The following is an 11,598-nucleotide window of genomic DNA, read 5'->3' on the forward strand; positions in this document are numbered from 1 at the left end:
ATGATTATAAAACACGTTTTTGTAATATGGATCAACAAAATTTTGTTGATAATGACCATAGTAGTTGTTGTAACAGAAGCTGTATGGCTGAGGATTTCTAAATTGATTGGTTGTTTGAGAAACTGATCGTTTATTTGGTGGAACATATTTACACGAAGTACTTGTCTTTTCATTTTCAAAAACTTTGCTTTTACTTGAATTATCCTTAGTCTCACAACTTGATGATGAACAACTTGATATGTTCACCTCAACAGGCCTACTTTCATTGACACATATTTCAACAAAAGTTTCATCACAAACGGTTTCATAATCACAACTCGTGTCAGTTTCCACCGACCCATTTTCTTCTGCACAACCAGCTTTAAAAGATACATTGATGTTAGATTTATCAGATGATGGGACTGGAGCAGCAGTTTGAGAAACTGGAGGGACAAATTTCACAGGTTTTGGTATTCTACCAACCCCATATAACATTTCTTCCTCGGGAGCGGTATTATAGCTGAAGTGGGGTAAGCTGGTATAATTATCATTTAAAGGTGGAGGTACAGTAGTATAATCATACCCCAGCCCCGCTTTCAGCTTAGTACTTCTCTGGGCTCCAATGATATCATCCAACTTCTCAGATGATGTTTCAAATCTTTCGACTATCTTTTCGTGTTTCTTTTTCTCAGAAGCATCAAGTTTCAATTTTTCAATTTCATCTTTCAATTCATTCACTATGTTTTTATAATATATAACATCATGCTCCTTTTGCAAAATTTTAAGTTTAAGATTTGCCACATCATTACGATGAGTATCAATTTTCTCAACGTAAATCTTGTCAGCCTTTACATATTCAGCATTTAATTGTCGAAGTTTTGCATTTTCTTTCAAAACTTCGTTTTGATGATATCTATAATATGTAACCTTATCAATGCAAGACTGCGTGCATAAGTTGTGGTTTACCTCATCACAAGGTGATGTGTCGGGAATGATAGGACATGCATGACTGCTTTCACCTGCAGCACTTGTCCCAACTTTATTACTTGTCCCAACTTTATTTTCTTTGGACTGTTGTTCATTTAGAGCTTATCTTTCATTATTTCAAAAGACTTGATGGTAGAAGCCAACTCTGAGAGTATTATGGTATACAGGTTTGTGGTTCACTTTATGGTAACAACATTGATGCACCATGAGTAAGGCAATGAATTCAATAGCTTCATATTGATCTCATAAAAACCATTGATGATACCGACACTACTCATTTTAGAGACGAGTGACTCAAATCTGTTGATGAGAGAGGCAACCGATTCTCCTTTAATATGTGTAAACAAGTCGAATTATCCTTTTAATATTTTCTTTCGGCTTTCTCCCATATCCAGATTTCCTTCAAGCTTAGGATCGTAAGACCTTTTTTTTTAAATTATATATATATATGTATGTATATATATATATTTAATATTGACTCGAATCAAATGATTTGAAAAGTAATAGATTTTTTTTTGATAACTCGAATGGATTGAGTTGAACCCCCGTCTTTTTTTTTTTTTAATTCGACTCAACTCAAATGACTCAACTCGAAAACTCGACTCAAAACTTGACTTGACTTGAAAAGGTCGGCTCAACTCGACTCAAAACTTGACTCGAAACTAGAAACTTAACTCGACGCAAAACCCGACTTGAAAACTTGACTCGAAAACAACTCGACTCAAAATAAAAACTAAAAATAAAACAAGATAAAAATAAAACTAATTTTTAATTTATTATTATTATTTTTTTAATGAAAATCAAACTTTGATATTATCCATACCTAACCATACCATCCAAAACCCAAAATCACAATATCCACAGGATCCCAAAATTTTTTTAGATTGTTGACAACCCAAAACCAATCAAGCTCTCTCACCCCTAATCCTCCTAGCAAGCTGCATATCCTTGGGCATAATCGTAACTCCCTTCGCGTGAATCGCACACAGATTCGTATCCTCAACAACTAGTAAACCTCAAATCTGGTCACGTAAACCCGCAACTCCGGCAAGACGAAGATACGCAGATGTGGATTTGTTGGATAGTGGATGGTGTTTGGTTTGAGTTTGTGGTGTTTGGAAGTTGTGGTGGCGTGTGGCGGAGAGAGAGTGATGGTGGCGGGGTGATGGTGCTGGGTGGAGCAGAAGTGGCGGTGGTAAAGCGACCGGTGGTGGTTGGTTACGAGATGGATGTTGGATGCGAGATGCGAAACGGGTTTTGCGGGATGGATGCGAGATGCGAAACGGGGTTTGCGAAGATGGATGTGAGATGCGAAACGGGATTTGCGAAGATGGATGTGAGAAGCAAAACGGGAGATGCGAGATGGAAGATGGATGTGGTATGCGAAGTCCCTTTTTTTTAATGCGAATTCTTTGTAAGAGGGATCTTGTGCGGATTGATGCGAATTTTTTTTATGCGAAATTATTATTATTATTATTTTTAAATGATAGTATTTATTTGGTGTCCAACTTCTTGACCTCACAGTAGATGGCGATAAATCACGTCTTCTAGAACATACCTTCCTTCTTGAGTCATCAGAGGATTGAAGAGATGCGATTTTTTATTTTTTATTTTTATTTTTTTAGAGGATCTAAGCTCTAAAATACTAAAAAAATAGTGAGTAACACGAAAAACAACCTCAAATTCAACAAAAACTATGATCAAAATCCGAAAAGTTTGACCCGAAAACCACAAAAAGTCAAGCCGAAAGCTCTGATACCACTTGTAGGTCCTCTAGATGGATCTCACAACTTGAATCGGATCAATACGTGTTGTTGGTTAGCGGAAATCACTAACGACACTCGGATCTCGGATCTTATTTTGCTTGGTTTATTTGCTAGAAGGTATAAGAAGAAGATGAAGAGAGAGAGAACTTTATTTCCTTGAAGTTGTGAAGAGTTGTAGTTATGGAGAAATTGGTAAGTGGTCCTTTTATATGGTCCCAATTTCTCTAAACTTTACATAATAAACTTACAAAATAAAAGTACCGAGTACGTAAAACATCGATTAAAAGCAAACTAGAACGACATATACAATCCTAAAAACAATATATAATATTGGCCCTACACTTCTTCGGTTTTTGACGTTTTACTTGAAGATACGAGCCTTGAAGTTTGACTTTGCTTATGCACCAACCTTTGACTCATTGTTTCTCTTGATTCCTTTACTTTTCGGGTAAGTTGTAAACATAGAAATGATTCATATACATTCCATATTCAATAAACTTCAATCAATTTCAGTGGTTGAAGGGTGTTGACTGGTCAATTCGCTTAAAACCCGTTAAGGCAAAACAGTCAACAAGTTTGACTTTACGTTTTCTCATGCTTCTGGTCGGATTCAGCGTTCGGTCCAGAAGACTTTTATTTTCGTAACGAAAATTTAAGGCTACTGACTAAAACCTGACTTCCGACTCACTGTTCAGATTCTGGTCAGTACCAGCTCGCTTAAATCTTATATGTAACATAACTTGAGTTCTAAACGTCCGCTTGGAATGATTTCAGCGGCCATGAGTTCATTTTTACTTATATTATCATATGTTGAAGTTTCAGGTTCTAATCATTAATCTCGTTTGATGCGTAGTGGACGACTCGTTTAATCTTTAGTTCGTTTATCTTAATTATTAATCACTTGCCTTTAATCTAAGGTGAGTTTTATCATTCCCCTATTTTACTCAATTTTCACAACGTTTTGGGGATATATGCGTATATCATACTATATATATATATATATATCAAAAATAGCATACGTGTAATTGTGTGTGATTAATCAAATATACTTCTTATGTGCTTACTTGTTTATGTGCATTCGTTTGACATATCCCCTTGTGGAGGGTTCTCATTGACAAATGCCCGATTCGCTTGGCAACGGTCTTATTACTTGCTCAATGTTGATTACCAATGCCCGATTCACTTGGCAATGGTTTAATCGACAACTTATTTGCTCATGGTTTGATTTGATTACCGCATTTATTACGTTTTGCTTATTTTTCATATTTATTATATTAACATTATTTTATTACAAAACTGGTGATAAACTCACTCAACATATGTTGTTGACAAACTCTGTTTTCTACACACATGCAGGTTGCTTGAGTTGAAGTTTGGACACTTAGAAAGACCTTAGGGTTTATTAAAGACAAACATGAATTTAACTTGTTATATATATATATATATATATATATATTGTTTGTTGTATTTGAATATTGTGTGCACATTTAAAACAAAATAATTAAATAGATATTGTCACATTTATATTATGATAGTATCTTCTAGCTGTGAGCAATCGGATCACGCCTCGGCATTTCCGCCTTAGGTTAGGGTGTGACACGAAGACCTCAGTGTGGTTTACCCGAAATAGGGTCACTGTGTATTGGGGTCTCCTAAATGGTACTACCCGTACAAACGTTAGGCTCACTCCTTGAGTTAATGATTATGTAATTTAAAGTGGGACAAAAACATGGCAGAAATAGTTCTTGATAAGCATCACAACATAAGTAAATCATAGCATCTATTCAGCCCAAAAATTTTAAGCAAAATGGACAACAAGAAACTCACCTCAGTCCGTATGCAATATATGTAAATGAAAGACAATCTATTAGCTTGCAACTATGTCGTGAACCACCAAGTACCCTAGCATATATTAATCACCAATAAGTTATTGGACAACACAGTAAATTTCATTATTGGTATTTTGTATTAGTAAATTCTAAATGCTGGCAAAAGTGTGTGGTTCGCGATGATTAAGTTTTCCTTTTATGGAAATTTAATGTTTGTGTGGTTATATTGTTGGTGTTATGTCTTTATTTATATAATTCTGGTATCAAGAGCATTAGACACATTAGTTCACTTGGCCGGGTTTCGATAAAGTTTCTACTTTTAGAAAGTTCGGGCCTTCGGTTGGACTTCGAGTCACCATATGACCATCAAAGCTACATTATTCATTCATATCAGTAGCATAATGATTTTGTTTTGAAATATTAGATCATGAGATTACAAAAGTTAACAATACTGGTTATCATCAGTGTTGTCAATTTTTAATGATATGTCTCGAAAGAATAGTTTTTATAAATGAACACTTACATAATCAGAACTTTCTATATTACAAAAATGTGTATATTATAAAAATAATTTATTTCCAGGCCTATTATTTCAGTAAGTTTGGTTTTGTATAGTTTTTGTCCTCGTTCTTCGTTTAACATTCCTTTCAACAAAATTCGAGGTAAAGACTGGTTAGTTTTTGGGAAAATAAGTAAACACTCAAATTATGATTTTATTAACTTATACTTACATTTAGAAATCAAGAACTTCGTAATTTTGTATTTTTCAAAACGCTTGTTCGGTTTTTGTCGGTTTTACCGAACTCGTGTTTAAACGTTATTTCTTTACAAAAAGGGTGTTGTAATATTGAAAATGGTTAATAAAGCATTTTAAATATCAGTAATGGAATATCCATTTTATACGTTTGAAGAATTTTAGTCTATAAAAGTTGGCTCGTTGTCGGTTTTAAACGAAGCAATGAGTTTAAGCTTGCAAACGGGCCCTTTATCTAAATCCCCATTTCCTTACATATTTCATAACTTATATTTGACCATTTTAACTTAAAATTTTTGAGAAAACGTTATACGAGCCAAGATCTAGTCGCAATTGGATACATTTCATAGATCAAATGAGACATAGATAGAACGATTCGAGTCGAATGATTATTCGTATATTGATAATAACCGAATGATTACAGATTCATACATGCATACATACATACATACTCGTATAAGCACGATCTGCCTCGATGTGAACCTCGAGGCGGCCTATCATTCTAGAGAGATTTCGGCATGGTAACGGTACACTTTGAAGAATGGCCAAAACTCTAAGCCCAAATGAATAGGATCTGCCTATTTATAGGTCCAACTCCCATTCGCTGACATCACTAGCTAATGGGGTGATCCGTTAAATGAATGACTTCCCATTCGCTAAATCCCTAGCGAATGGGAAATCTCTAGTAACGAATGAGCCACATACGCTACACAGACAATGTATGTGCTCCAATGGCTAGCGAATGGCCTACCATACGCTAACATCACCTAACGTATGGCACTTAGTCTAAGGAATGGACTCCATTCATGAAACATGCTTAGCAAATGGGCCATATTACAACATAATACAATGACTAAACTACTCCTAGGCTATTCAATCAGATGCGGACACCAAATCATTCACTAACATGTTTTTGTTTTTATATTTTATAAAACTTTTTGTTCGGTTCATGTCAGTTTATCCATAAACCGCGTTTAATCAACTATATATCCTTGGTAAATGAAGGTGTTACAAGTTATAAAAATATTTTATATAATTATTATAAGATATTGTAAGTATATTTTCTGGAAAAACATGTATTTTATATTTTTGAAACAATTAGACTTATGTATATGCTAGTTCATTGCAACTTATTCGTAAGCAGTGTTCAAGAAATCTTTCAAATAATGGACCTTACTTATTTTATGATTTGTCAAATTGTATGTAGTTCACGGGTTCACAAATCGTTGAGTGAGAACACTAGCTATTGATTTAAGAGATTATCTCCTTTCTGTGACTTCTTCTTCTTCTTCTTCTTCTTCTTCTTCTTCTTCTTCTTCTTTAGCTCATTTACCCGTTTTGATACGTAACACCGATGCATGTGCTTTTGAAGCAGAGGGCAGCGGAGGAGTTGAAGTGGTGTGGAGGAGAGAGGTGGCGCCAGTGGGATTAAAGGCGGAGACAGCGGTACGTTTATGAACTTCTTTTACTTTAATTTTGGTTGGTTATCTCCATAGCATCATCTAATAATATAATTTTTAACATCCGACCCGATAGCCTAATTTGAATTGCATCATGTGTGATATTTATTTAAATATACTAACCAAATTTTATGAAAGGCCCGTTGGAACAAGCAAGTTCAATAATCTTGGTTTGTTTCTACTTTTCAGGTTCTTAAAAAAACTAAACACCATTAACAGTGAGCTGTCATTAATAAAAAGAATTGTAATGCAATAAATATATACTTAATCGTGTTTTTGTATTAAGAGACTTCATTCAAAATGCAGTAATTGCATGCCAATATCAACTTTACTTCACACCTTTTCTTGCTTTCTTTCAAAATTTTTGCATCAGAGTAATTATTTGACCACCTTTTTACACAAAATTCAAATATTAATCGTCAAAATGATTCTTTTACTGACTAATACATAAAATTTAATTGCAGGTAGACCTTGCTATATATTATTGAGGTTGGATTAGGAAGAAAGAAGGATGCAGCTAATGTGGTATGCAAATTTAATAATGTAATATTGAAGGAAACCCCAGATTGTTGCACTCCAGTTTAGAAACCAACTGTTACTGTCATTCAATCAGTATTAGATAAATTATTTATAATACAAAATATAATTTGTTTTAACCGGCATTGACTTCAACCTCTGAGTACTTTTGAAACCTTAACCTCCGACTCCGACTCCAACTCTGACTCACCTTCTAAGTTGGACCTCCTAATTTGAAAAGCATTGTAGTCAACGATCGTCAGATGGCCTACGATTATATTTGATTATGTGATTATAGTAAAGTGTGATTGAATAGGGAAGATACAGATGGAGCAACTTGTGTTTATGGTGATTGAGGGTGGCGGCGGAGGGAATCGAAGGGGTTCATGTCTTGAGTTTTCGTTATAGTAGATTATCAAGCTTATGATTATTGCTTTTGAACTTTTAGGGTTTGTTCGGTATGGGGCAATGAAATGAATAAGAGAATGAAATGAACGTGGTAATGAAATAGATAAAGTAATGAAATAGATCATTACATTCCATTGTCATGTTTGGTTATCATGTAGAAATGAAATGATTCTTCACTTTATTATTATTATTAGTAAATATTATTATTGTTAATAATAATAATATTACTATTATTTACTAATAATAATAAACTGCTAATATTTATTATTATTATTTACTAATTAGTATTATTAGTTGAAAATAATAATAATAATAATAATAATAATCATAATAATAATAATTAATAATATGAATATTCATAATAACTAGTTTTTAATACCCACGGGTTACAACGAGAATATTTAATCGAATTACAATAATCATAAAAACGTTGAATCATGCATGCGCATTGTGAAATGTTAACTCACCACATTTAAATATAATAATAATTCTAATATAATAGTAGTTATATTATAATATACAAATCAATAATGGTATTAATAATAATAATATACTATAATAATAATTATAATATAATATTGACAATATAACAATAATTATAATAACAATTATTATTATTATTATAATTATTGGGTATTTCCATCCCTTGAAGAAATGAAAAAAAACTCCTCTTCTCAAAGGAATGAAAATCCTATAATTGAAAGGAGTTTTATTCCTTAAGAAATAACTCATTCCATTACCACATGACAACCAAACATTTTTTAATTCATTCAATTGGAATAATCATTTCATTCCATCCTCCATTCTTTCATATCAAACTCTACCTTAAGGTCTAGGAATTGATCAAAATCTTTGAACTTTGCTTTCAGTTGATGAAAATTAATTAGAAGTGTTTTTGTTTTAACTATGACATTTAGTGGTGTCTATCATCAAATTGCATTTTATAGTTAGTAGGGTTTTTAAAAGCAGCCCTGTTTTGTAAATTATGCAAATTCATAAACTAGGTAGATGGTTAGATGGCTACTTGGTTTAATTAACACAGGAACCACATTTTGTAAATGACCAAACCAGCCAACTCTTATAAACATAAGGTATTGTTTAACTTATATTATGACTTATAATGCAATGATCATATTACTCTACAATACGTTTTTCAGAGCCTATCACAACGTGCAGATGCTAAAAACTAGTTTATATTATTTTTGAGACTTAGAATTGAAAGCAAACGCAAAGTTATATTCTAGTTTATCAATTTATTTAAAATTTTAATGTATGCATTTCTAGATTTTTAGTGCATTTGTACAAGTGTGCCACCATGTGGTGGTTTGTTTTTTATTATTTATTATATTAAATATTTTATTAGTTTCTTTTATTGTTCGGATGATTGGTGTAACGCCACGTGTAAGATTTGAGACAAGACAAGTTCTTGTTGAGTTATAAATTGAATTCTTTATTTGTTTTTTCAGTTAGATTTTAATTTTGTTAATTATGTTTATTTTATTTGTATTTGTGAGGCTTTTTTTCTCTATTTTTATTTTTAATTTAAAACTTGATGAAACTTTTATCTTTTCTAATTTTAAGTATATATATTTTTTTAATTTTGATTCTATTTAATAGTATTTAATTACATATGTTCATACTTAATATAGAAACTACCATAACTAAATAAATTAATAATAATAATAATTTAATCACCAACCAATCCCCAAGAAACTCCGCCCGGCTTCGTAAAACCCTTTTTGGGAATTTATGATTAAAGAAAGAAAATATATCTACATGTCTATTCGTCTACACAAGCATTTTTTTCTCATTTTTTCTCATCCAAACCCCCCCCCCCCCCCAACAAACCGAATAACACGTGGCGTTATATTGGTCACATAAACTAGCGTAATTATTAGAAATCGAAAGCAAAGTGCATGCATAGCCACGTGAGGGGCAACATGCTAATTATTATATATGGAAAACAAAGTAAAGGCAATGCATAGCCACTGGCATCGTGTTATATATTCAGCTTCTTTCGTAATTAACTTCGTATACACCCATAATTACGAAAGAAGCTGAAGTTATTACCATAACATTCATATCCAGAAAATTCAGAATGTCTGATGAAAAATCATTGGCCCCATACACCCGACCCATCATCGTACTTAATGCCGACGGTTCATACACTCGCTTCGTATCCTTCCCAAGCTCCCTTCCCAAACCGGATCCAGATTCCGACACTCCCGTCCTCTCCAAAGATGTAATCATCAATGATATTAACAAAACCGGCGTTCGAGTTTTCGTCCCAAAAGAAACATCTATGGAAAAGCTCCCTCTCATAGTTTACTACCATGGGGGTGGCTTTATTGTCATGAATGCAACTACAACCATATATCATGACTTCTGTGAACAACTAGCAGCACACCTCCAGGCTGTGGTGGTGAGTGTCGACTACCGAAACGCCCCAGAGCACCGCCTCCCAGCTGCCTATGACGATGGGGTAGAGGCTTTGCATTGGATCAAGTCAACCCAGGATCCATGGTTGACAAAGCTTGCTGACTTGTCTAATTGTTACCTAATGGGAACTAGTGCCGGTGCAAACCTAGTCTACCATGTAGCACTACGTGTATCCCAACACCTTGCTGATCTTGAGCCCTTGATAATTAAAGGTTTGATCTTGAACAATATATTCATTGGAGGAGTGGAAAGGACGGAGTCAGAGATAAGACTGGCGTCCAAAGGGCCTCTCTTTACTTTATCCTTAAGCGATATGATGTGGGATTTGGCACTCCCTGTGGGTGCAACTCGTGACCATGAGTATTGCAACATTATGAAGGGCAGTCTGGACGATATGGGTCGGATCAAAGACGTTGGTTGGCCGGTGATGATGGTCGTTCGTTATGGTGATTTGATGATGGATCGTCAGATAGAGTTTGCAAAGACTTTAGAGTTGAAAGGTGTAAAATGCACATGTTTCTACAGTGATGGTCCTCACACGGTTGAAGATGATGACAGAGCAAAAGCCAAAGAGTTGTTAGAGGAGATATCGAGTTTCCTGTCTTCGATTAATGGTTACCAAATCTAATGCAATATTTGATAAATAAACCACTAATAAAACATTACTTGTCAATTTTTATTTACATTTGCAAGGTGTTTGTAACGTCCAACTTTTGTTAAGCATTTAATAACAGAAAGTTTTGTTAATAGTTGTGTGTCGTTAAATTAATCGTGTGTTACGTATTTGAGAGTTGGAAGTGGGAGTGAGTGGTGGGACCCATGAAACCCCTATATATATATATACCAACCACTTCTTTTTCTTTCTTCCCTTTCCTCTCACAACACACAAACACACACACTCAAGAAACACACACCCACTCTCTCTCAAGACCCGAATCCATTCTGGGATTAAATTAAGGGAGAGTTTGGTGATTCAAGTGTCTTCAAATGACAAGAATCACGTCCAGATCCTCGAGTTGTCAAGATCTGAACTCGAACCCGAAGCAAAAAGGTAGGTTTCGGTTTAAATGGTTAAGTTTTATGGTTAGAATCGTTATGCAAACAGATATAATGATAGATCGGGTTGTAAAATGTAAGAAAAATATAAACTTGGTAAGTTATAACCTCTTGGGTACACTCTAAGATGAAAAGGTGGCGTGGACTATGAGAGATATGGGTTCAGGATCAGGTGCATGGGGTCAGAATATGTCGAAAGTTGGGAAAGAGTAAAAATCAGGTCCTTAGGAAAAGCCACGAAGTAAAATGGCTTTAAAATGGTAAAAGCGAAGAAAGGAAGGTATTTCGCTTCGCTCAGCCTTGAGAAGCGAATCAGGCATTTCGCTTCGCTCAGCCATGCGAAGCGAAACGCTCCCATGTGAAGCGAAACGCTCCCAAGCGAAGCGAAACGTTTCCATACGAAG

The 11,598-nt window shown here is 34.3% G+C and overlaps 1 pseudogene; it reads left to right on the forward strand.

Annotated features, from left to right (window-relative positions):
* The first annotated feature begins 9,797 nt into the window (after nt 1–9,797).
* Nucleotides 9,798–10,766, forward strand: LOC143582557 (carboxylesterase 1 pseudogene; annotated as a pseudogene).
* The last annotated feature ends 832 nt before the right edge of the window (nt 10,767–11,598 follow it).

Source organism: Bidens hawaiensis, unplaced genomic scaffold (assembly GCF_021521415.1).
Source record: "Bidens hawaiensis isolate Kalapana, Puna unplaced genomic scaffold, B.hawaiensis_p1.1 tig00031783_1, whole genome shotgun sequence".
In the NCBI taxonomy this organism is placed as follows: domain Eukaryota; kingdom Viridiplantae; phylum Streptophyta; class Magnoliopsida; order Asterales; family Asteraceae; genus Bidens; species Bidens hawaiensis.